General features: G+C 45.2%; 1 protein-coding gene across 1 annotated transcript in view; it reads right to left on the bottom strand.

The window, feature by feature from the left end:
- MARCO (macrophage receptor with collagenous structure) overlaps nt 1-23,788 on the bottom strand; it is a 65,530-nt gene that overhangs the window by 34,876 nt on the left and 6,866 nt on the right. The window lies entirely within an intron of this gene.

Raw genomic sequence — 23,788 nt, forward strand, 5'->3', positions numbered from 1 at the left:
TCCCTGGAATTGCGGAGGTGTGTCAGCAGGAGATATCTGCAGCAGGCAAGGCCCCTTTACAATGCAATACCTTACTCCAAAGAACGTCTCAATGCCCAAGGGAGGGATCGTTTGCGTTGAATATCCTTGGGCTGATTATGGACTGGCACCACCCTCCCTGCTTCCCTTTGAGACCACCAGCTTTACTTTTCTCAGGAGAATAGCTGTGAAATGAACACATTGCTTTGCCCATCTCTTCTTCCCCTGCCCAGGATGCAGATTCTCTTATTCCCCAAAGGGAGCCAGGAGTCAGCATGGAGTCCATCAGTGGCGTCAGCAGCCGCAGGAGGGAGGTGTGTGTGTGTCTATGGGAGACAGAGAGCGAGCCTGCCACTGCTGTGCAACACGAGAAATGGAACAAGGCACATCCTGAAAGTTTGCGTGTGTGCATACAGGTTCCACAGCTGCGGGCAGCAGCATGCAGCTGGCGACTCCCCTGGGACCCATGAAGAAGCACTTGTGCTAAAGCAATAAAAGCACAGATGCTGGAGGGCTGACATTTCTCCTCCCTAGCTTTGTTGTGTAGAGATTGAAACCAGATTTCTTTTCTGTGGTGAATTACGTTAATTTGTGTGCCACCAGAACCTGCTTCTCTTCAACCCATCTCTAGGCCCAGCTGCATCACAAATTCAAGGAACCACCTGCAAAGTATTTTAGAGACTCAGACCTGCTCTTTGAGGTGAATTAACACCAGGGAGGCCCCCTTGGCCCAGTAAAATGGTCAGGGTGGCCTAAGAGGGCCACCCTCAAAGAGGAAAAACATGCTCTGTAAGAAAAGAGGTACCTCTGACAAGCAACATTGTTCTCTAAAGATCCTATACATCATCTGGTCCCCCCCATCTGAACGCACAATTGTTCCCTACACAAGTAATATCTGAGCCCAAACATTTCCCGGGTCTAAAAGCCAAGTTGGAAATAAGATCATGAGATATACAAAACCATGAGCTCTATAAAAATCAGCCACATTCAAAATGGGCTAGCGCTTCTAATGGTCTAGTGGAAACAACATAATTACAGCTGGCATGATGCATCTTCATGGTGCTCCGCACATAGGAGCTCTGAGCTGGAGAGGAGAAGTAAGCTGATCCCTAACTGTGTCATGTTTAACTTGGCTGTTCGAACTGCTGCCCCTTTGCATTTCGTAAAGAAGCTCAGCAGTTTGCCCTAAGCACTATTGGATCATTCAGAAAGACACGCAATTGTCAGATTCCTAAATCAGACTTCCAGATTTACACTGATGTGACTAAGATAAGAATCTAACCCATGGTCTTCTGCTTCATGGATGGCACCACACACCAACTTGTCCTCATAAGGATCCTGGCCTGAAGTGCTGCTCTCAAGAGCCACCAGCCTCACTTCCACATCCTGAATGCTGCTGGCAAACATTTCAACTTGAACCACCATGAACCTCTGGCCACCCCCGTCCCACGTCACTTGTCTGGCAAGCAGATGGAGCAGATATGTGCATGAACAAAGTTGAAATATTTCATCCAGTGGCAGGCCATGGTCCATACATAGTAAATGCTTTACACCTATGTATAAAGGACAGTATAAAAAACCGAGTGTGCACGGTTACTGAGTGCTGGGAATTCAAAGAACATACCTCAGACCCCACTGTCTTGTGGCTTCCTACTGAAAGCAAAAGCCAGTGCCACAATTCAAACTGTCCCCCAAATTATGCCCCTTCACCCATTTAGCAGAAACCAGATCACAAGCACACTCAAACAGGCTAATAATACTCTGGGTTCAGCTCTCATTCTGAACAAAGCAGGTAACTGCCTTTTTTTGTCTGAAAATGCACCTTCCATTTTTACAGTAAGGCTTGGCCTTACATCTCAGGCATCTGGCGACACGCAAGCTGGTTCAGGCTGACTCCCTCTCAGAAAGAAGGCTCACCCTTGGCTTGACTGGAACCTGAAAACACTAGCATTCCTCAAAGCTGTGCATTCATGCAGCTTCTCGCTGCCAGCAATCCCCAGCCTTGACTGACTTGGGACCATTTGCAACACAGGTATAGCTTAAAGCAGTGAGCTGTACCGTAGGCCGAGGACCAATCCAGCTTCAGGACTGGGGAAACGAAAGTGGTTCCCCTTCTCAGCTACACCCATCAGATAATGGGCACATCTGAGGACGGTGACTTGAATTTCCTATCCTGACATCAATGCTAATGGTTTTTCCTGCTCTTTCCCCTTGTAGGTCATGGGGCATTCTCCCATTCTGCTCCTGTAGGGGTCTGATACTTATAGGATCATGGTGTCACTGGTCATCTCAAAAGTTGGCAGTTTCAGTCTGCTTTACATGACCTTTCAGTTCTCCTTTCTCATCTGGCAGAACATTTTTTGTTTTTTGGCAATGACGGACATTCTGGACAGATCTTGCTCAATCTAATTGCTGAGAAATGGTAATGCTCAGTGTGACTTTACCAGTGTCAGTACACACTTTTATACATGTGTAGTGGGGTGGACACCCGCTTGGGCCCAGAGGGGTTTAAGATAGCCCTGGGAGAGGGCTGGGGCAGGGGAAGAGCTGGGCTGATTGGCAGAGCAGCTGCAGCTGGGGGCCTGACCCAGCGGGCCTTATAAAAGCCAGGGAAGCCAGGAGCAGAAAAGCACTCTCTCTAGCTTTTGAGAGGGAGGGACCTGGCTGCAGGGACCCAAGCAGAATACCTAGATTGGGGAAGCGGCTGGGGAGCTCTAGCCAGGAAAGCCCTAGGCTGCGGCCCAGTATTAGGTCCAACAGGCACTGGTATTGCAGGGACAGCCCAAGGTTAGATAGAGGCAGCAGGTCCAAACCCAGCCTTGCCTGTGATGAGTGGCTCGTACTGCAGTCTGCCCCAAGGTGCGGGGGCTAGCTGGTGACTGGCAGGAGCCTATGACTGAGGTGAGGTAGGGATAGTGGGTGGGGGGGGTTTCCCCTGGAAGGGGGAGACCCAGAACTGTGGGGTACTGCCAGGGGGCAGCACCCAGTGAAAGGAGCACTGGGGTCCTGGGAGGGACACGGTAGCCGGCAGCAAGGCAAGACACTGGCCTGAAGAGGGCACTCCAGAGGCTGGAACGCTAATTCCCAGAGATGACCAGCAGGAGGCGCCGCTGGTGAGTCATTGCCCGGTTACAACATGTTAACTAGCACTTTCTTGCAACTCTGTAATAATCCGTTGCTGGAAGAAATCTTAGCACATTTTCATTCATTGAATTGCTCTTCACAACTTACTGAAATCAGACCATTGGAGTTATATGGGGTTTTAAATACAACACTATAAAGGTCCATCTGAGTTTGTTCAGTTTCATCTTCCAGCCCATTTGATCTTGTTAATGCCTTTGTCTTCTAGACTGAAGAGCCTTCTACTGTCAGAAATCTCCCAGTAGAAGACTACATCGTGCCTAGGATAAATGTTACATATAAGCATTTAGACTATGGCACCACTTAGTATGGTAGTACGGTCTGCTCCACGCTAACCTGTCTAATTTGTGTAACACAGTTCAGCACAGCCAGCCAGTCGCTGCTCTCCAAATGCTCCAGGACAAATGCCTTGTGGGTCAGTTGAGATACCTCACCCTCTATTCCTGACACAGCTTCCTGAATTGGGGGTTTATGGGAGATCCTGCAACATACTATGGGACCAGAATAGAATTCTGGGAGATCAGATCAACACTGGAGGACACCCTGCCTCTGGGGATTGACCACTTTCTGCACTTACCCCAATACGAAGCACACCTTCGAGCTGTGCTCAGGGAGCCCAGTTTGTGATGGAAATGCTGGCAAGTCAATGGAAAGGCTGTTGAGACTGGAAGATGTGGCAGAAGGAGTTCCATCAGAGAATGTTGTCTAAATCAGGACCAACCTGGGTGCCTGTTGGTTAGCAACCCTCACTGGTCAAGTGCCACTTTGGGAGCACAGCCAGTGACTGGTGGGGAAAGGCTGTACTGTAGGCCTACGGAAAAGAACATCTGAATGAGGGAAGAAACCTATTTTGATCTCTGTGGGGTATAGAGCTGATTCAAGACACTCACTGTGAAATCACTACACGGACAGCACTGTACCTTCTGTGGAAGATCCTTCTTCTCCGTCCCTGTTGGTGACAGAGTTCAAGGCCAGGTTCACAGAGCCTGGGAGCTCCCCGTCCTTGTCCTGCTCAAAGCAGCAAGCCTCCTCCTTTCCTCCAGACACACCATCACACTACCAGGTGTCACTCCAAATGGTTGCCTCAGGGCTCAGAATGTGCAGAAGAGGCAGATGCAACGTCCTACCCCAGACATCCAGTCATCATCCATCACTTTGAGGCTCTTGATTTAGAGCTAGCACTGCTTGGTAGTTCAATTTACACTGCTCTCAGCCACATGCCTGCATACTTTTAAAAACATCAGTGTTCAAGATCCTTGAGCTCATCTCACTTCATCTCATCACCCCAGGTCCTCAGAAGAGCCCTAGCATCCATTTAGGGCCAGCTGGCAACATGACTGTAGAAGAGCTTGGTTATAGAAACACGGCTGGGAATCTGAAAGTTTCAGGTAGCATGCACACCACCACAGCATCCTCACAGAAAGATGCGAGCTGTAGTTACCTGAGGTGGCAGCAAAGCATTATGTCTGGGGAAGGAACTTGCTGGAGAATTGCTTCCAGGGGAGGGCACAGAATCCAGAGGGCTCTAGTCTAAAGTGCTTGCTGAATGGTCAGCACCAGGAGAACCAATGCAGCAGGTGCTGCTGCCACATTGGGGCTTTCTATTGGCCCCACCACTGAAGTGGTTAGAAGTGGACATTCTGACATTAACAAGACTCACTCAGAGCTACTCTAGGTCTAGCAGCACTGTGCATGCTAGGGAGCTGTTTGGACCACTTGTGTGTGTGGGCAGAATGCATTCTAAGTGCCTGAGCTGGTGAAGCAGACAAGCATTCACAAAGCCTCTCACTTTTCTAATAAAGAAGTAAATCACGTATAGCATCCGCACACAGCAGCTTCCTTCAGAGCACTCATGACAGCTCCTTCCTTTCAAGCCAGAAAAGGAAGCAAAAATATATAATGTGCTGTAAAGCATATACTCTGGTGCCCCTCTACGCAGGATAGACACTGGCTCAGCTGATTTAACAGCAGGAAGGAATCTGTGCGGGTTGCGGGGGGAGGGAGTTGGCAACTAAATGACATGTTGTAATAGGGCCTGGGCCCTCTGCTCCTCCTGACTTACTGCACCAAAGGTGCTGACACCTCTGGTTTGTAGCCACTGCTGTGTACTTTATTTGTGTTTTATCAGTCACCACCCTCTTACAGTTCCGGGCAGCAATTCTACTTACAGAATCAGACAATCATCAGAGAGGGCAGAGATCTCCCCAAGGCCCTAGTTGCACCCGTGTCCCCGCACTTCCCGCCTGCATGCCTCTTCTATTCTTGCAGTTAACAGGCTCTTGGCTCTCCCCAGCTCAGGCTGATCTAGTACTTAGCCACTCCTTCCCTCAGTCAGAGGAGGGGTGCGAGACTTACTGGATTTACAGTGGAGAGTTCAGCAGCCGGTTCTCAACACTCTGTCACACATTTCAATATACACATTTTGATTTTCTTGCTGACCTTTCTCAGCTGAATGAATTACGCTGAATCTTGCCACTAGCAGGTCTGGTAACTAGCTAGAGAAAGGTAATTAATTGTACTAGTCAGAGTTGGACATTTCCACTTGGGCCTATCCTTGCCAGCTGGTATCTTCCATTTTCTGCCTGCAGCTAGCTGATCAATGTATAATTCCCCCATCCTGCACCTTTCTCTCTGTCAGATTCCTGTTGTTCTGATTAACCTGCCAGCAATGAATGAAAGATAATTTGCAATGCAGCCCTGCACCTTCTATAATTACATCCCTCTGTATAAAACTTGATTTCTGTGAATGGAAATAAAGCCCATCTTAAATAGAGGAACTTATGTAGAGCCCTGAAGGCTGCGACATTCAAAAGTACCCAAGGGAGGCAGGTGCTCAACTCCCATTGGTTGTAATTCCCTTAGGCACCTTTGGCCAAGCCAACCTATGTTCGTTGCTGAGTTGATTATAATTTAGATGGTAAGATCTCTGGAGCAGGGACCATCTTTTTGTGCTGCGTTTGGATAGCACCTCACATAATGGGGCCCAGGTCCAGGGCTGCAGCTCTGAGTACTGAAGTAATCCAGAAATAAATAAAGTAAAAACGTGGTTCAACGCACAGAGGCTGACAGCTTAAAAAAGAACCCAAATAAAGTCCCTCTGTTCTAACAAAGAAAACAAGACTTAAAAAGACACATTAAAGAAATTGGGGTGGGGAATCATGTTTTCATTATTGGTCAAATATTTAACTCTAGCCCCATAAAATAATAAGATCTGACTGTCATTATTTACCTTTATTAACTGGAGTCTGATATTTGTGATTCAGTACAGTGCTTTTGATGGGATTGAGAAATCCGACATGGAAGTAGCTGATTTATATTCACCGTTGTGTTTAAATTAGCTTAGCAGATGTAAACACCTGCACTGCACAGTGTTTAACCTTTCCAAGTCACGTGCAGCCCCAAGGATTCAGGGCCTGATCCAAAGCCCATGGATGTCAATGGGAGACTTTCCACTGTCTTCAGTGGACTTTAGATCAGTTCGTTGGTGAAGCAGAACTCCTTTAAGTGTAAGTCACCTCTTCGCACACAAACCCCAAGTGCTCTGGCTTGGTGCAGGGGACTCAGTGTGGGGGCAGAATTCACACTCTCCTGAACCCGGTGTCCCTGGTGACTTGCTCTCTGCATCCCTTATGTGTGACGAGGGGGATTGGGCCACTAGATTCACGTAGCTGTGGTGGTTCCTGCGAGCTCTTCCCTGACCCTCTGCAAAGCCATCTCCACACCAGCCTATTCAGCACCATTGCATAGTCCTCATTTGCAGTCCGCATGGGGTGCAAGAGGCATCTTGTTTGCACTTGCTCTGTCTACATCCCCTCAGTCAGCCCATTGTAGGACCTAAATGGTGCAGAGGGGCCAGCACCCTGTGCACCATAGTGAACTCCCTGAGCCAGCCAAGCATTTAAACACTGCAATCAATAGGAGCACTCGTGTGCTTGAAGTTCAACATACACCCAAGTCCCGGGCCTAAATAAATGGAATATCTGGATCAATGCAGTCAATTGGATACAATGCCAAAAGCTCAACTCTTACCACTTTTGCATCCACACCCCAAGTGGGTTTGCAAGGAATTCAGGGCCAGGCTGTAAGTATGTATTAATGATCAATTATGTATGCCCATTATCTGCTGTTTTGTGCTTCGTTAATTATTTTAATTAAATTGCAGAGAAACCTAGCAGGCCAGTAAGCAGCTTTCACTGGTGTGTAGTTGAGGGAGTATGACCAGCACAACACGTGTTAATCATTACAGGACTTTGGCAGCATAATGCCTTTAAATCTCAGGCTTGGAAGAGTCTGCTTATGAAATCATGCTAGTCCCATTACAAATGGATTGATTTTCAGTGGATAGATTGAGATTTGCTTGGAGTGAATCTCTGCCGAGAAATGTGTAGAGATGAGAAATCAGATAATCCTGTAAAATGTGGTCCCACTTTCGGGGAAAAAAGTGATTTTGATCTCCCTTCCCCCTTCTATAAATTAGAGTATTTAAATGTTCTGTTATAGTGATTTCAGACTGTTGGAGTAGCCCTACTGCAGGCAAAATAAAAAGAGATGTCAACATGCCAATAAATGTATGTGCCAGACATAAATATAGTCAATGTCAGACTGACTGTCTAAACACAGAGAATAAAAGAGAGACTTTCTTTGTGTATGGACAGTAAAGCCAAATCACTCACAGGAGATATACTTCCCCCCAAAAAACACCATATGTAAGGCTCAAGTCACAAAACTTAGACCCTGATCTAGATTTTAAACGCTCATGCATTCTGGGGAAGGCTGAGTGAGAAATTAGAACTAGGGCTTTAGCTCAGCCCATTATAAAGATTTGCACGCAAATTTTCAAAAGTGTGCACTCATTTTGTGTACCTCAATTGCACACACAACCTGAGACACTAGATTAGAGGCCACTTAAAGGCTTTAATGCCACACCTCCGTGGTCCCTTTTGCTGTCCATTTGCTCCCGAGAGCTATCCAGTGACCCAAGACCTCCTGATGGGGATTAGTGCTGAGTCTAATCTGAAGACTTGTCTAGGTTTCCACTGATTTTTAAACTGGTTTTGTTAAAGCAGTGCAAACCCTTCTGTGGACACTCTTAAAGCAGTTCCGTAGAGCTCATGTTCTAGTTTTGTCTCTTTGGTTTGAAACAGAGTACACTTTGCTTGGAAAGTGCCCACAGACAACTAGTTACTGAATAACTCACTGTAATTGCATCCGATGAAGTGAGCTGTAGCTCACGAAAGCTCATGCTCAAATAAATTGGTTAGTCTCTAAGGTGCCACAAGTACTCCTTTTCTTTTTGCGAATACAGACTAACACGGCTGTTACTCTAAAACCTGTAATTAAACACATCATTACAATACCCAAGCCTACTCCTCATGTCCAGGTTCAGTTCCTCTCTTTCAGACACGGGCCCATAAATGTCCCAAATGATTTTGAGACCCGGTGTAAGTGCTCTTAAACAAAACTATATTTTACCGGCAATTTTACAGAAACTAGGACAAGATTAATAAAATACAAAATAAGTAGAAACAAACATGTCTAGTCAAATAGTACAACAGTGGCTCTAGGCTGGCACAGAGTTTATATTATGCAATAATGAAATGTTTCTTATTAGAGTAGGTTGGAAAAATTTTGTCAAATTGCTTTTCACTGAAATTCATACATTTAGAAAAACTTGCAGATTGACAACATTTTGTTTAGAAAAAAATGACTCAAAGCATTTCAGGAATATTGAAATATCCTATTTTGACATTTTCTGAATGAAGTTTTGAGTTTTTTGAAATGAAACTCATTGGTTTTCCTTTATGTAAAAACATTTTTAAAGGGTGAAATTGAAACAAAATGTTTTAATTTGATCAAAACAAAACATTTTGAGTGACCCCCAAATAAACAAATATTCAGAATTTGACTTTGTGGGACATTTCAATTTTTTTTTTTTTTTAGTTTTGTTCCATTTCAGAATGAATGGTTTTTCAGAATCACAGCATTTCTCACAAACTGGAAAACCCAGTGTCCCGCTCTCCTCTGCTTAATATAGCAGAGAAGAAAAGTCGTCTATTTGCCCAATCTAATGTGATCTGTTTGTGCCTGGCAGCTATTCTGGTGGCATGTGTCAAAGAATTGGTGCCCCGCTGTAAATAGAGATGTTGTAGATATACTCCTGTAGAGACAGGCCGTGGCAGTTAAGTCTCAGTTAGCATTTGGCATTACCTCAGCTATATTCAACACATAACTATCTTTTTCCTTTTGCAAACCCGTTTTCTTATTCTTCAGAAGCAAACTCAGTTATAATTCTTCCCAGGCCAGACATGAGATAATTTTCTCTTCCCCTCTCATCAATGTCCATCAGCCACTCTTTTGTCTCTCTAATGATTTCCAATCAATGTTCTGGAAACAGGCCTGGACGTGGGGCCTGGGCGCTTGCCAGCAGGCAGCACTTGAAGGCTACATGCCAATAGAAAGATTTAGTCCAATAACAAGAGGAGAATTATCAGGTGACATCAAAAACCTGGAGCAGCTTGGTCTTATTAGTCACTAGCTCACTCTCCCATTGTCCCGTTCTTCCTCCCCCAGACAAAGGGCTCTGTTGTGCCATCAAGACGCTGTCCTGAGCTGGAGGCAGGATGGAGAAGCAACACACTGGGAAGGCACAAGGAGTCCAGCTGCTGCTTCTCCTTTTAAGGGGATGCGGCATGTGCTGTCCTTCTACATCCAGCCAACTCTGCTGGCACAGAGGAGGTAGGACAATATTTACACCTTTTCCCCACCCCTGCATGTCTCTTCTTTGCCTGGGATCCATCTAAAAGGGGAGCATGTCACCGCCTGTCCTTGCCCTCAGGACACAGTAGGGTACCATGGTGCCCTAGCCCAGGTTGTTTCTGAGCAGCCGTGATCAGGCTGAGAGTGCTGAGTGGGGAGCATGGTGCCATTTGCACTGGCCCTGATACCTGCCCACAGTATTCGCATGTTACCTGGCTAATCCACACCGTGTGGCCTCTTATCTTTAGGGCACTTATGCTATTGGATAAATCCTGGCCTCAGTGAACATCCTATGCAGCTGGCTTGTGTGTTTGGGAATTCCTTAGGGGCCAGCGGGAGAAGGAATCCAGACAGAAAAAGGTTTAAAAATTGCTAAAATTCCCCAATCTGGCTTATCAGTTCTGTCTCCCTAAACTGCTGCCTTTCCCTGAGAGATTCAAAACCATCATGGCTTCTTCAGTCCTTATTATAGGCCCTGAATCTCACCCAGCCAGGGAACAGAAGTAATATCATGTGATGTATGTGGCCAGTCACAACTAAGCAGCTCATCTTTTATATTACAGGTTTCAGGTATCTGAAAACTCACGGGGAACTGTTTCTCACCAATTACTGGAGTAAAAACATACTCCCAAAATCTTCAAATAGCAGCTTGCTATCAGCTTGAGGGTATTCCGTGAGCTGAAAAAGAGGCTGAATTCACTGAATAAATGATTCACTGCAAATGATACACTAAACACTAGTAAGACCTTTCAGCCACTGTGGACCACTTGGGCTGGTTTTGAAATGGCCGAGGTAAAAGCCTTCAGGCCCCTGAACTATCCAATCCCATAATTTTCTATCATATAAATCAAAGAGATGTAAATCACAAGCTAATCATTCTCTATAAAATCTGTAAGCTTGGGAAGGAAGGTGCCATTCATCAGTCTAGGATGGTTAGCGGAGCACTGTATCTCTACTGCATGAAAAAGACACAGCGTCACAGTGGGCCTGGTCAGTGCCGTGATGTCTGTGTAGAGATGTTGCAGGTGTGCAGTGACATTGCACTGTGTATGTGGGGGCCTTTAGAACACACATCCTGTCTCTTACAGCGTGTTTGTATCAGTCTATAGTACAAAGGCTCAGACCCTGCTTGGGGACAATGGATGCTACTGCAATGCAATAACACCAGTACTGATCAGCAGAGAGCTAATAAAACTGAAGTGATTTCCTCAGAGAAAAGGAAATAAAAACAAGACTGGGGGTAAAGACACCCTTACAGTATGGTCAAATGTAGATATCATATAGATTCTACTCCAGCAGGGATGCAGCACAAAAAATAATATGGAGTTAATAAAATAAAGGCTGAAAATAGGATTAGAGTGGCATTTGAAAGGAAATATGCTTTCCGGGCTGGATTTCCCACTGTAGCATGGAAGGAGTTATCCACATAAATCCTATTAATGCTGAGTGCATTTGTCAGATAACTCCGTGCTTGGTTCTTAGAAAATTTACCTCCTGATGTCTTTTTTACTTTAAGAAAATTAAAGAGTTCAAAATGTTTTCTAGTAAAGTGGAAGCACATCAAGTCAGACTCAGTTGTAGAAGCTTAATTTTAGTGGAGGATGCATATGCATTTATCTAATTTACTGTAGATTTAAGAAAAGTCCATAGAGAAGCTCTGAGCATCCTAACGATAATTAAACTTATAACACCAACCATAAGCACGCAGTGGAAATAAATACTATTATACAGGTAAACAAACCCCACTAGCAAGCAGCAGTCAATAAGCCAATTTACCTCAGACAGCCGATTAATCAAAATGGAGAAGCCCTTTAGCCCCCATCCTTCGCAGGAACTTACCCTCATCCTTCCTCAAAAGCCTGGGTCAAAGAATTTAACAGCATTCCTGGAAGGTCAAATGTGGGCTATTTTGGATGCAGCGGGTAGCATGTTCTAGAGCCTAAAGTTGTCACAGAGAACCCTCTTATGGCAGCCCTGGTCTCTTTGATAAATAGGGAGATCTAGCTAGAGCACCCCCGCTGGCTACTGTGGCAGTATGTCATGGGAAGAGAGTTGGTCTCTAAGGCAGGCAGGACCCAGGTCATTTAGGACTTTATGACCAACACATCCATGAAAACTGTTCCTTCTCTGCAGCAATACACAATATTTGTGGGGACTGGGGAGAGCTCCGTTAAAGTGTCTTTAAGTTTCCCGAGTCAATAAACTTTATAGGCTGGCTTTGTAGCTGCATGGCAAAGAAAACCCAGCCCTTGCCGCTGACGTTAGTTCCAGCATTTCACAACACACAAGTGAGTGCAATAGTAAAGCAATAAAGAAGAAACTGCTGTATGTGATGTTTCATTTTGGGGTGGCTGGGGACAGTAATAAACCAGTCACAGGTGAATGCTTTCATCTCCTAAGCTATCTAGAAATAAAATGCCAGGTCGGGCACACTTTCTTTACTGATGCTGACTGTAGTTTTTCTATCACAGTCTTAAAATAAAAAAGGTACCACTTTACCAGTGTGAAAATGCGCATGGCTTTGCTGCTTCTGCCCAACTGTTACCCCTATTATCTTTGGTGACTTCAAACTGACTGGACATCTGTGGTCTAATTAACTAGCTGCTCTATGTGACTGCAATGCAATTCCATTCTCTTCTCTAGCAAAATACTGCCCCATAGATAAACAACTTGAGTAATGCGGGGTAACAATTGTGAGCTGTTGAGTCAGGATGAAAATTACTGACAACATTGAATTTGTCCACAAATATACTCAATGACAAATCATTTCAATGTGCATCTTAGGGCATTTTCTTTTCTTCCTCTTTTAGGGCCCAATCCTGCGAGCCACTGAGCTGCCCTTGCTCCCATTCAGCATCCTTCTGGAGGTGATCTGCATCTCAACTCTTGGCCCTTGAACTTCCACTCAGCAAAGCACTTAAACAAGTGCTTAATTTTATGCACTTTAGTAATCCCATCCCTATTCCACAAAGCACTGAAGCAGGGTGCTTATGTCACACTGAAGTCAGTTCAGACAATTAAGGTTAAGCATGCGCTGAAGTGTTTTGCTGAATTGGGATGGGATTACTCAATGCTTAAATTTAGCTCATACTCAAGTGCTCTGCTGATGAGGGCACTGATGCAGAGCTCCTGTTGACTTCAGGGATGCAGGACCTGTGCCGTAATGCTTTCACCAGCCTATCTGAAATCTTGGAAGGGTGGATGGGGTTCACCACAAAAAAAGACCCACTCCTTCAAATGTGGGAGGCCCACAGAGTGATGAATCAGCTAAACAAGGGGTCAACCAGTGATAAAACAGAAATGGGATCCAAGGTGTGAAACAAGGGAATGTGATGGGGACACTGAGCAGAGAACCCTGGACAACGGTCACTGCTCTGCTAAGGAGCCCAAAGAATCCATGGACACTGTCTGGAGGACCTCTGCCTGGAGACATGGAATGACCTGGGAACAGACAATGGCTCCACCATAGTAGAAAACCTCCTTCTTGAGTTTTCTCCTCAGAGGAGATATTCAAGAGAGGGAGGAGACAGGGTGTCCTTCACCTCCTGGAGCACAAGGCAGGGGAGACAAGAGGTGGGCAGTCCCACCAGCCACAGTCTAGGAGGTCATCCAGAGACGCCTGTCAGGAATTATGGTCTGCAGCAGAGTCAGTCTCAGGGCAACCCAACAAACACAGCTGGCGTGTAGTAAGCTGCCTGATCAGCTACACCACCTGACTGGTGGTAAGAGTCAACAGACCGGCTCTTAAATCCAGCAGCAGCAGCTCAGTGGCTGTTCAAACCATTCGCCCACAGCTGCAATAGCTCCCACTCCTACCTTGTTCCAGCCTTGCCCCTGCCTCATACCTGATGCCAGGTAACCCGGCTCTGACCCTCAGCTCTGATTCCTGACTTCAGCTCTGGCATCTGCCCTCTGACTCTAGTTCTGACCCTGGGCTCTGATTCCTGGCTGCTGACTCCTGTTGTACCATTGGGCCTGATTCCTGCTCTGACCAGTAGGCTTGACTCCTGTACCAGCCACTAGGCATGACCTCCTCACCTTGGTCAGGCAGCAATACCAGCTGGGACCAACCTCCTGAACATTGAGGAGTCTCCCCCAGCACAGGAAAACGTGGATTTGCAGCAGGGTTTCAGTGAGGTCCTGAGGATGTCCCAGTAGAAGATCAGCAGCTAAGAGGAGACCTCTCTGGTGGACATAAAACAGTTGCCAGTCATAGGGGAGGCCTCGGAGGAAGGCGTGGCAGCAGGCTCCATGCCGGACTAGGAGCAGAACGAGCACCTTAATGATGTCACCAGTTTGACAGCCCTTGGGGCTGAAGTCTCTGATTTTATCCACAGGGCAGGTACCACATAGGCAGCAATTAATGCCATTCTGCAACCCTACACAATCTTTGGATGATACCCCAGCTCATCGCTGAGCCAGGATACTGTCAAGGCATCGACAAGTCTGTGCTCTGAGAGTCCATCCGGGGAGGCCATCAAGCACATCTGTACTCCAGCAGACCATCCCCAGGGTCAGCAGCATCTGTACTCCAGCAGACCATCCCCAGGAAAGGCAGCAGAAGGGAATTGCTATGAGCAAAAGCCAGGGAAGTCCCTGTGTTTGCTGATCCCATTCCTGGAGTAAGGGCAGCAGCAGCAGATCAATCACCTCTGCTTGGGGCCAACCAAGATGAGCCTGTGCTCAGAGAATGGGCTCCATAGGGAGGACAGCCTTTTCCTCATAGCGGCATCCAGGGTGAAAAATACGCTCCAAAAACTCATCCCTGAAGCACAAGCAGCAACATGCTACTAGCTGCATGAAAGCAACCAGCTTGAAGACCATGTGTTCCAGGAGTCCACCCTGCAGTGCAGGTGGTAGAAGGAGTATGGCCACATCTCCATACACTCAGCCATGAAGAACCCAAGTCTCCAGGTGGTGTGGAAGTGGTCTGTAAAGAAGCCCAGACTTGGAGCCTGGGAAGCAGAAAGAGACAGGCCACTTTTCCATTCTCCCAAATGCTGAGTGATACTGGGGGCGGATGGAGAGGTCATAGGGTTTATGGTCAGAAGGGACCAACAGATCATCTAATCTGACCACCTGTATATCACAGGTCACCACCACACACTAAACCCAACAACTGAAATTAAACCAAAGTATTACAGCCCACAGGAGGCCAGACTATTATATGCCACAGTCAGAGAATAGGAGGGACTGAGGTGCACCAGTGCTCAAAGCCCCCATAAAAGCAGGGAATTTAAGTAAAATATACCCTGATAATCCTGGCAAGAAACTTGCACCCCCCCCCCCCCGCAGCGGAAGGCAAACCCCTACCAGGTCACTGGCAATCTGACCTGGGGGAAAATTCCTTCTCAGCCCTGAGCGTGTGAGCAAGAGGTGAACACAGGAGAATAGGAGTTGCCTTACAAATTACACCAGTGGTCCATCTAGTCCGCATCCTTTCTCAGACAATGGCTGGTAACAGATGCTTCAGCAGAAGAAGCAAGTAACGGCAGTGGTCAACACCTAGAAGAGATTTCCTTCCAGCCCCCAGCAGTCAGTGGTTGGCTTATGTCCTGAAGAATTAAGGTGTATAACCCTTATTAAAAATTAAAATAAGACATTAGTCTATCGCATGTAAGTGTAGGATGTTCTCATTATAATGTCTACATCTTTTTTGAATCCTATTAATCTCCAGTAATATGTGGTAGTGAGTTTCTTAGGTCAATTACATGCTGGGTAAAAAGTGTATCCTTTTATTTGGCTTGCATGTATTGTCTTTCAGTTTCTTTGGATGTCCCCTTATCTTTGTTTCATGGAGAAGCAGGAGCACGTGATACACTTTCTCTCTACCATTCATTACTTTGTATAGCTCTACCATGTCTTTTCTATTCATCACCTCTTTCAATGACCAGCCTCTTTCTTTTCATTCTCGCCCTCATAGGGCATGGGAGTTAGGTAACTTTGAGGATCTGGGCTTTTGGGCCCCATAACTTTATAAAACGTTTAACCATAGAGTTGCTGGGGAGAAAGTTAGATGGAGAAAAAGACCGAGGTAAAAGGGAGAAGAAGATAGAGAGATCAAGAAGGGAAGGAGGAGTAAAAATATGTAAGAAAGGGAAGATAAGTGAAAACAGGGGATGGGAAGAAAGAGTGGGATGAGGCAAACATGAGATAATGTGAATGAGTGGGGCAGGTGACAGGAGAGGGGTGGGACTGGGGTATCTTCTATTTACCTTCCTGGGATATTGTTATTTATTTACTTAGAGGGTGTCCATTGAAAGAGATAGCAGCTTCTCCCTGAAAGTCCTATTCCCAGGGAAGGAGTCAAATACACAGCTTCCTATCCTAAAATACCCAGCTGAATGAAAGCAGCAGTGGCAAATCAGTGTTCGCCACACTGCCCACCATCGTGTCTCATCCCTGAAGTGGAGGGATCATCTCTGAGGGAGGAGAAAAGGTCTCTGGGCTCATTCACTCCCTCATCTCTCTGCTGGGACTGTCAGCCATGCACATCACGTGTTGAATGGCATCATCTAACAATGGAATGGGCCGCTGGATGTCAGCAGAGAGCTGTATGGAGATATTCGTTGGCCAGTGGTGTCATTGCGTATATGAGCAATGACATACTTGACAAATATAGATGAGAATTCCCAAAGAATTTGCGGTTCTCCCTGAAATTGAGCACATGTGCTGCTCGATTCACCTCGCAGGCCATCAGCACGAGCACTCTATAAAAATATGTACTAAGTGTATCACCAAACCTACCTTACACTGTGAGGATACGAGCTGCTGATTGCCAGCCACCAAGGGCTTGATTTTCTGCTGTGGAGTCCCAAAGGGGATGTGCAGGTTTGCATTGTACTCTTGTTTGGCATGAAGTATGTTTCGGTGTGGATGGCTGCACAAGGTGCAAAGCAGTGGGGAAGGAGTGGCTGAGCTGACAGACAGAGTGGGGCTGCTCCCCCAGCACCCTTTTGTTCACTTTCAGAGCCCAGGTCCATTGACTCAGGGGGAGGAGGTGAGGAGAGGAATTGGGCTGTGGGGCGAAAAACAGCAGTGTAGATGTTCGCGCTCAGGCTGGAGCCTGGGCTCCAAGAACCTTCCTCCTCACTGGCTTTCAGAGGTCAGTCTCCAGCCCGAGCAGAAACGTCTACACTGCTATTTGTAGCTCCGCAGCCTGGTCCCCAAAAGCCCAAGTCAATTGACTCAGGCTCTGTCAAGGTTCCTTCCCCACTCTGAACTCTAGGGTACAGATGTGGGGACCTGCAAGAAAGACCCCCTAGGCTTATTCTTACCAGCTTAGGTTAAAAACTTCCCCGAGGTACAAACTTTGCCTTGTCCTTGAACAGTATGCTGCCACCACCAAGCGTTTTAAACAAAGAACAGGGAAAGAGACCACTTGGAGACGTCTTCCCGCAAAATATCCCCCCCAAGCCTACACCCCCTTTCCTGGGGAAGGCTTGATAATAATTCTCACCATTTGGTACAGGTGAACACAGACCCAAACCTTTGGATATTAAGAACAATGAAAAATCAATCAGGTTCTTAAAAGAAGAATTTTATTTAAAGAAAAGGTAAGAGAATCACCTCTGTAAAATCAGGATGGTAAATACCTTACAGGGTAATCAGGTTCAAAACATAGAGAATCCCTCTAGGCAAAACCTTAAGTTACAAAAAGACACAAAAACAGGAATATACATTCCATTCAGCACAGCTTATTTTACCAGCCATTAAACAAAAGCAAATCTAACGCATTTTCTAGTTAGATTACTTACTAACTTTACAGGAGTTGTAAGGCTGCATTCCTGATCTGTTCCCGGCAAAAGCATCACACAGACAGACAGACCCTTTGTTCCTGCCCCCCTCCAGCTTTGAAAGTATCTTGTCCCCTCATTGGACATTTTGGGTCAGGTGCCAGCGAAGTTACCGTAGCTTCTTAACCCTTTACAGGTGAAAGGGTTTTGCCTCTGGCCAGGAGGGATTTTATAGCACTGTGGACGGAAGGGTGGTTACCCTGCCCTTTGTATTTGTGACCGGCTTGGACACTCAGTGCCGCAGTTTTTTCTTTGCAGTGTGGGCGCTTGGTCAGAATAGGGCATGGTACATTAGAGAGTTTGCAGCGGCGCATCTGCACTGAAGCAGCTGCGCTTCTCCAAGCCGAGGGGAGAGAGCTCTCCTGTCAACGTAACTATCCTAGTTCCCGCGAGTCACAGCAGCTCCACTGGCAGGAGAAGGCGACATAGCACCGTCCACACTGGCGCTTAGGTGGGTGTAACTTATGTCGCTCAGGGGGTGATTTATTCATAATTATGCCAACATCAGCTGTAGTGTGGACACAGCCCTTGATTCGTACTAGAACTACGTGCTCGCACAAGGGGATGTGGTGGTGGGTTTTACCCCTACATGGACTACGTCGATCTTGGGTCCAGGTGCGGGGGGAGAAGCAATTAAGCCTACTAATGATTCTGGGATCATTAGCAGCTAGAGACAAATGAAAACAGCTCCTCTGTGCCTCATGGACCAGCGATTCATTTAACAAGCTGCCTGACATGTAGCATCGTAATTGCTCCATCTTGTGGTACAATACTAGATGGCCGTTTACCTGTAGCTACACATAGAGAGGATCGAACCACACAGTTTGGATCTGGATGTCAAATCTCCCCAGACCACACACCCAAAGTTTAGGGATACTAAGAACTAGTGCTTTGGTTTGGACCCATCTCTAATCACAGCTAGATTTTTCACTGCAAGCAGGTCTGTGCACATATGCCTTGGCTTTTCTTACAGATAGTCATTGGCAGGAACTGAAAAAGCCCAGCGCGGGCATGTTGACTCCTACCATGTTCCTCTGATGCTCTGATAAGTTTTAATACAGAAAAGTTCACCCCTGCAGTTGTGATACCACTATAGACTCTTTCTATACCACAACCTTCATACAAAGTCAGTAACATCACTTAACTAGCCAAAAATACCTGCCAAATTATATCCTTTGTGGCTACTATGGGGAGGCATTCTGAGGATGGCCAATCAAGGTGGCAAATGCCATTATTATGGAAATGATAGTTGCAGGTAAAATATGTAGCCAACCGGTGGCTCCCCAGTTAGTGCTGTGCATAGCCCCTGGTTTTTGGAAATGCCAAAAGTTTTCTGAGTTTATTCATTAGAAAACCCTTCCAATTAAGTTCTTCATGTTGTCAGTAATTAAGTGTCTCTCTCTAGGTGAAAGTTTCTCTATGGAAAAACTGGTCAGAAATAAAAATGTATTTTCTGAAGGTGAAAACCTAGAGATCATTTTTAATCTTCATCTGTGAAATATCACTGCCCAAATACACGGGGCAAATGGAACTATAAATAAAGCCTAATTCCCTTATTTTAAGGGGCCCCGTCCTGCAAAGTGATGATTAATTCACATTGGTTTCAATGGAAGTTGAAGGTGCCCAGTACCTGACAGGTTTGGGCCCAAAGCATGGAGGCGAACAAATACAAGGAAATAATACATTTGCCTCTACGTTGGACTCTTAAATCAGCTTTGCTGAGCTGGGCTGGAATGGGTTTAACATCCATTCTTTTAGGAAAGCGGGCATTAAAAACTGACTGTACAGCTTGCACATTGTTAAATGCAAACCTGTATTTAAATACAAACCCAGCTGTCAGTGTCCGAATCCACTGAGCATAATGGAGCCACACTGATTTACACCAGCAGACGATCAGACCCTGACTGTCCAGACTTCTTTTCCTTTAGCACGATCATCATCATCTCTATTTCCAGAGATCTTATTTTTCAAAGGCTTGACGCCACCAAGCTCCCAGAAATGAATCACAGCAACGTACAGCAAGTAAAGTCAGCGGCTTTAACTAGGAGACGCCAGACCTACAGTTGCATTCTCCCCAGTTCTTTTCGCTTGTATGAAGCTGTGAAGTTAATCAAGGAATGAAGCTTATTCATAATCATTTTCAGCAGGAAACCATGACGAGAAGCAGGCTGCAGCCTCCTTCTTCCCTTCTCTTCCTGTGGCTCAGCAGTAGACCCATTAATGCAGTGACAATCTGCAGGTGCACTCTTAAAATCTTACTTGCTCAGGCACTTACTTCGCACCATACTGTTTAGCTGATGTGAATCAGGGACCTTGAAAATGCAGGGGAAGAACAGCAACACAGAATACGGGATGGATATTTCATGTGGAAACCAAAGAGGATACCTCAAAAAGAAAATAAAGTGGGCCACATTCAACTGCAAAGCAATAAGAGGCGTAAGTCATTCCTTATGTTTACTGGTGGCATTGATTAAGAACTAGTTGGCATTTTTGTGCATTACAAATCCTGTCTTCAAAGCATTTCTGTCTCTACTGCCTAATGAGCTAAATGCCTGATACAGCTGTCTAGTTGGTTCACTAACCTTGGTAAGTGTTGGGTTGAGAATGTAATTCCCAAAGAAGATATACGATATACTACTCTTCCAGGAGTAGTACCATCTGAGTCTTGCCATTCCCAAGGACTCTGTGGCATATTAGCTCAATAGGTGGTCAGACTCAGGAGCCAATGGAAGGATTATCTATGGAGGGCAAACTGGGTTCCCTTAAATTTCAAACTCACTGAAATCCTGTGAGGTTTGATATTTTTACTTGAACATTACTGGTGTCACGTTCTACTTAGGTGAGATTGTGAAATGAAGGAGAAGGAAATGGGGAGAAGGAAAAATCTTCATGAGGATACTCTTATTCCAGCAGCAGTGGGTCTTTCTATGGTTTAGTTTGTATCACTTGGGAAGGGGCTCAAGGTCAACCAAGACCTATATATAACTACGTAGACAAGACCTTAGTCTGAGAGTTTTGCAGCATCTTGAATTGCATAAGTTTCTTCCATCCCTAGATTTAACCCATCCAGCTTACTAGATAGAAAAGTTTCCTCCATAATATTAAGCAAAACCTGCGTGTGGCTTTTATGTCCCTTTATGAGGGCTCTTTCATGGATGGCATGAAGGTGAGGTGTGATGAACATCGATGAGGTTGTAGCAGGGCACACACACAGCTCAGAGAAAAGACAGACAGACATGAGGCCAAAGTGCTGGAGATATTCAGTACATGGGGTCCAAGAGTCTGACCCCTTGTTGTATGTTCATTATTGATTTTGTGATGTCGGTTGATTGGCATAATTCTGAGCTATGCTTTGGTAGAGTGTACATAAGCAGGTCATATCGCTGCTATGCTGTGAATAATAGGAATTATTATTCTCTGGCATCTCCAGAGACCACAGCATTAGTAGAATGAGCTCTCTCTGGACTGTAGGCCCAGCAAAGAGACTCACCCAAATTCCCCTGGAATCTCATCCTGACCAGGGCTGTCTGCAGAGGTTCTAACAAGCAGCCAGACACAGATGAGGAAGCCAAGTTGAAGCACAACTTTCCAAAGAGCCTTTTGCCAATGTTTTTCCCTCTTGTCACTGGTTAGTGAGCCACTCAGTATGGATCCTGACTAGAAGGAAAGAGTGAGGAGGTTGGGGGGGAGGGGGTGTTTGTGTTGACAGAGTAGAGCTGTTCCATCTGAAAAGGGGTTGGAGGAGACGGAATGAGCTGAATGGGGCTCACAAGGTGGTGAGCTTGGCTGAAATAAAGGATTTCCCCAAAGGATTTAAACACAGTCCTTCTAACTAGTTTGTAGCAAATTGTGACTTGGCTGCCTTGCTCAAGGGAATACAATACCACAGAGATAGCCAGGGCTGACGAGAGGTAGGGACAATTGGTACTAGGGCCCCAAAATGTCTAACATCTGTGTAAATAATGTCACATTATCGCTAAAAGAAATAAATTTGACTGATGAATACAAGTAAAGAGATGAACATTAGAAGGTGGAAGTAGAGCAGTGTTTGCCTTTAACAAGCAAGACACGAGGGGTCACATGTGCACTGTGTGAAATGGTGATGGTGCTGCTACCTGGTGCACAAAAGTGGAACAGCCGTGAAAAGACTGACAAAGGCACTTCTATCATGTGGTATCTAGGATTATATTGTAGCATTATTAGCAAGTTAGAAGCAGTTGCAGTAGTTGTGGAAATGAAGCAATGTTTTTAAGTCCCCCTGCTGATGCTGATACTGCAAACATAATATGAAGGAGAAAAATATGTTGACTATAAACTAGGTAAGGAACTACACACAGCAGGTAGCCTAAATAGGCCAGTATACAGATCAACTCTCCCATGAAAGTGCGATTAATAAATATGAAGTTACTGCAGTGAGGCATAGCGCTTATGCTGTTCTGAGATATGCAGAATTTCAAATTCAGACTGAGATCCAGCTGACAGAAGAAATGTTTTTAACATACATGTCACCCAAATACTGAACAATGGAAGGACGATGATAAACATAGCGGGCTATAATGTTTGCTTTCCAGACACAAAGGAAGACACATGCCTTAACTGAAAGAATGCTTTAAAAAGCAAAGGGCATGATATATTTTGGTCCATCCCAGAATGAGTGTTCCTATAAGAGACATGATAGCTAATTGTGAAGTTAGAATTCAGTTCCCCTTCTCCCTTTTAATAACTGCCTCTGCTTTTAATTGGGACCTCTTAAATGAATATTTCACTGTCAATTTTGCGTGAACAGAGACAAAATAATAAATTAAGAGGGAGATAGAGAAAGCATCTTAGTTTGGCCCTAAATTTAGCTACAACATGTGGAAATATTCACCCAAACCTACTACTTGTCCTTTTCTCTGATCAGTGTCAGAGCGCAACATGATGACCTCAGAGAAGAAAAGCACACACAGACAGTCCACATCTGTAGAGGGAGACCTGCCCAAATTTATCCTTGGTGTTGGAGTTACCCCAGGGATTAATTTGCCCTGATGTGTCAAAAGCTTCCATTAGCATTTGGGATTACATCAGCTTGCAGTCCAGCACAAGATGATTACTCCCCTTCGGTGACAATCACTTGTTAGTGAAACTACAGTTCCTTTGGATACCAGTTAAAGTTGACCAACAATTTTTCCTGTTCCCAAATAAACACAAACATTCACTAATATTCTTCTTAACTACTCACAGATGTATCCCTTAGGTACCAACTTCCAGTTCTGCTGAAATACATCTGTTCTCCCACCCCAAGGAATTCTGTTGTTCCATTCTTAATATATCATAGACAGTCATCAGTCAACTTTAGTGATTCATCTAATAACATATCAAAAGCCAGCCTTTGAGTTAATGGGATGGTCCATTCCAGCTGACAAAACAAAACAATAGACTGATTCCGTAGGTTTAATAGGCAACACTACAAGGTTTCATTTGGTCTCTTACAGTTCATCAGTCTTTATAATAGTTAGTGGTTGTAATGGAAAAAGTATTTGTTGTATTGAAAGGATGTGCCACTGTAGTGGATTTTCTACTTAGTGGATTTTCTACCATCTAATATATTTCAAAATGTAACAATAAATAAAGTTATTCAAGGAATATAGATCATTAACACAAATACAGCAGGTAAGATTTGGATCTGAAAGTCTGGACACCATCTGTAAATGGTGCGCACCTTCAATGAAAGGCCTTGGAACAGAGTTCTTCATCTGCTGACCTGTTCATGTGAAAAAGCTATAGTTATGTTTTGGACAATGCGGCCTTTTGCAATCAAAGACAAGGAGCTGATGGCTACTTGAAGAGACTCAGATCAGCGTGGTGTCTAATCAAATAGCAAAACATTGTTCTGTGCACTTGGGAAACTATTTTTTAAAATCTGTAATACCTTATCTAATCCTGGATGAGTGATGGAGCATTCTATGATCAAAGACATGGAAAATTTAGCTACAGAGCCATTTCAGTGATCTCAGTTTACATCCTGTTTTTACACCCATATTTTAAGCATATAAATGACAAGTTGGACAATCATTTGTTAGGCTGTTCTGAGGCTC

This window comes from Lepidochelys olivacea (assembly GCF_965140295.1).
Source record: "Lepidochelys olivacea isolate rLepOli2 genome assembly, chromosome: 11".
Classification (NCBI taxonomy): Eukaryota; Metazoa; Chordata; order Testudines; family Cheloniidae; genus Lepidochelys; species Lepidochelys olivacea.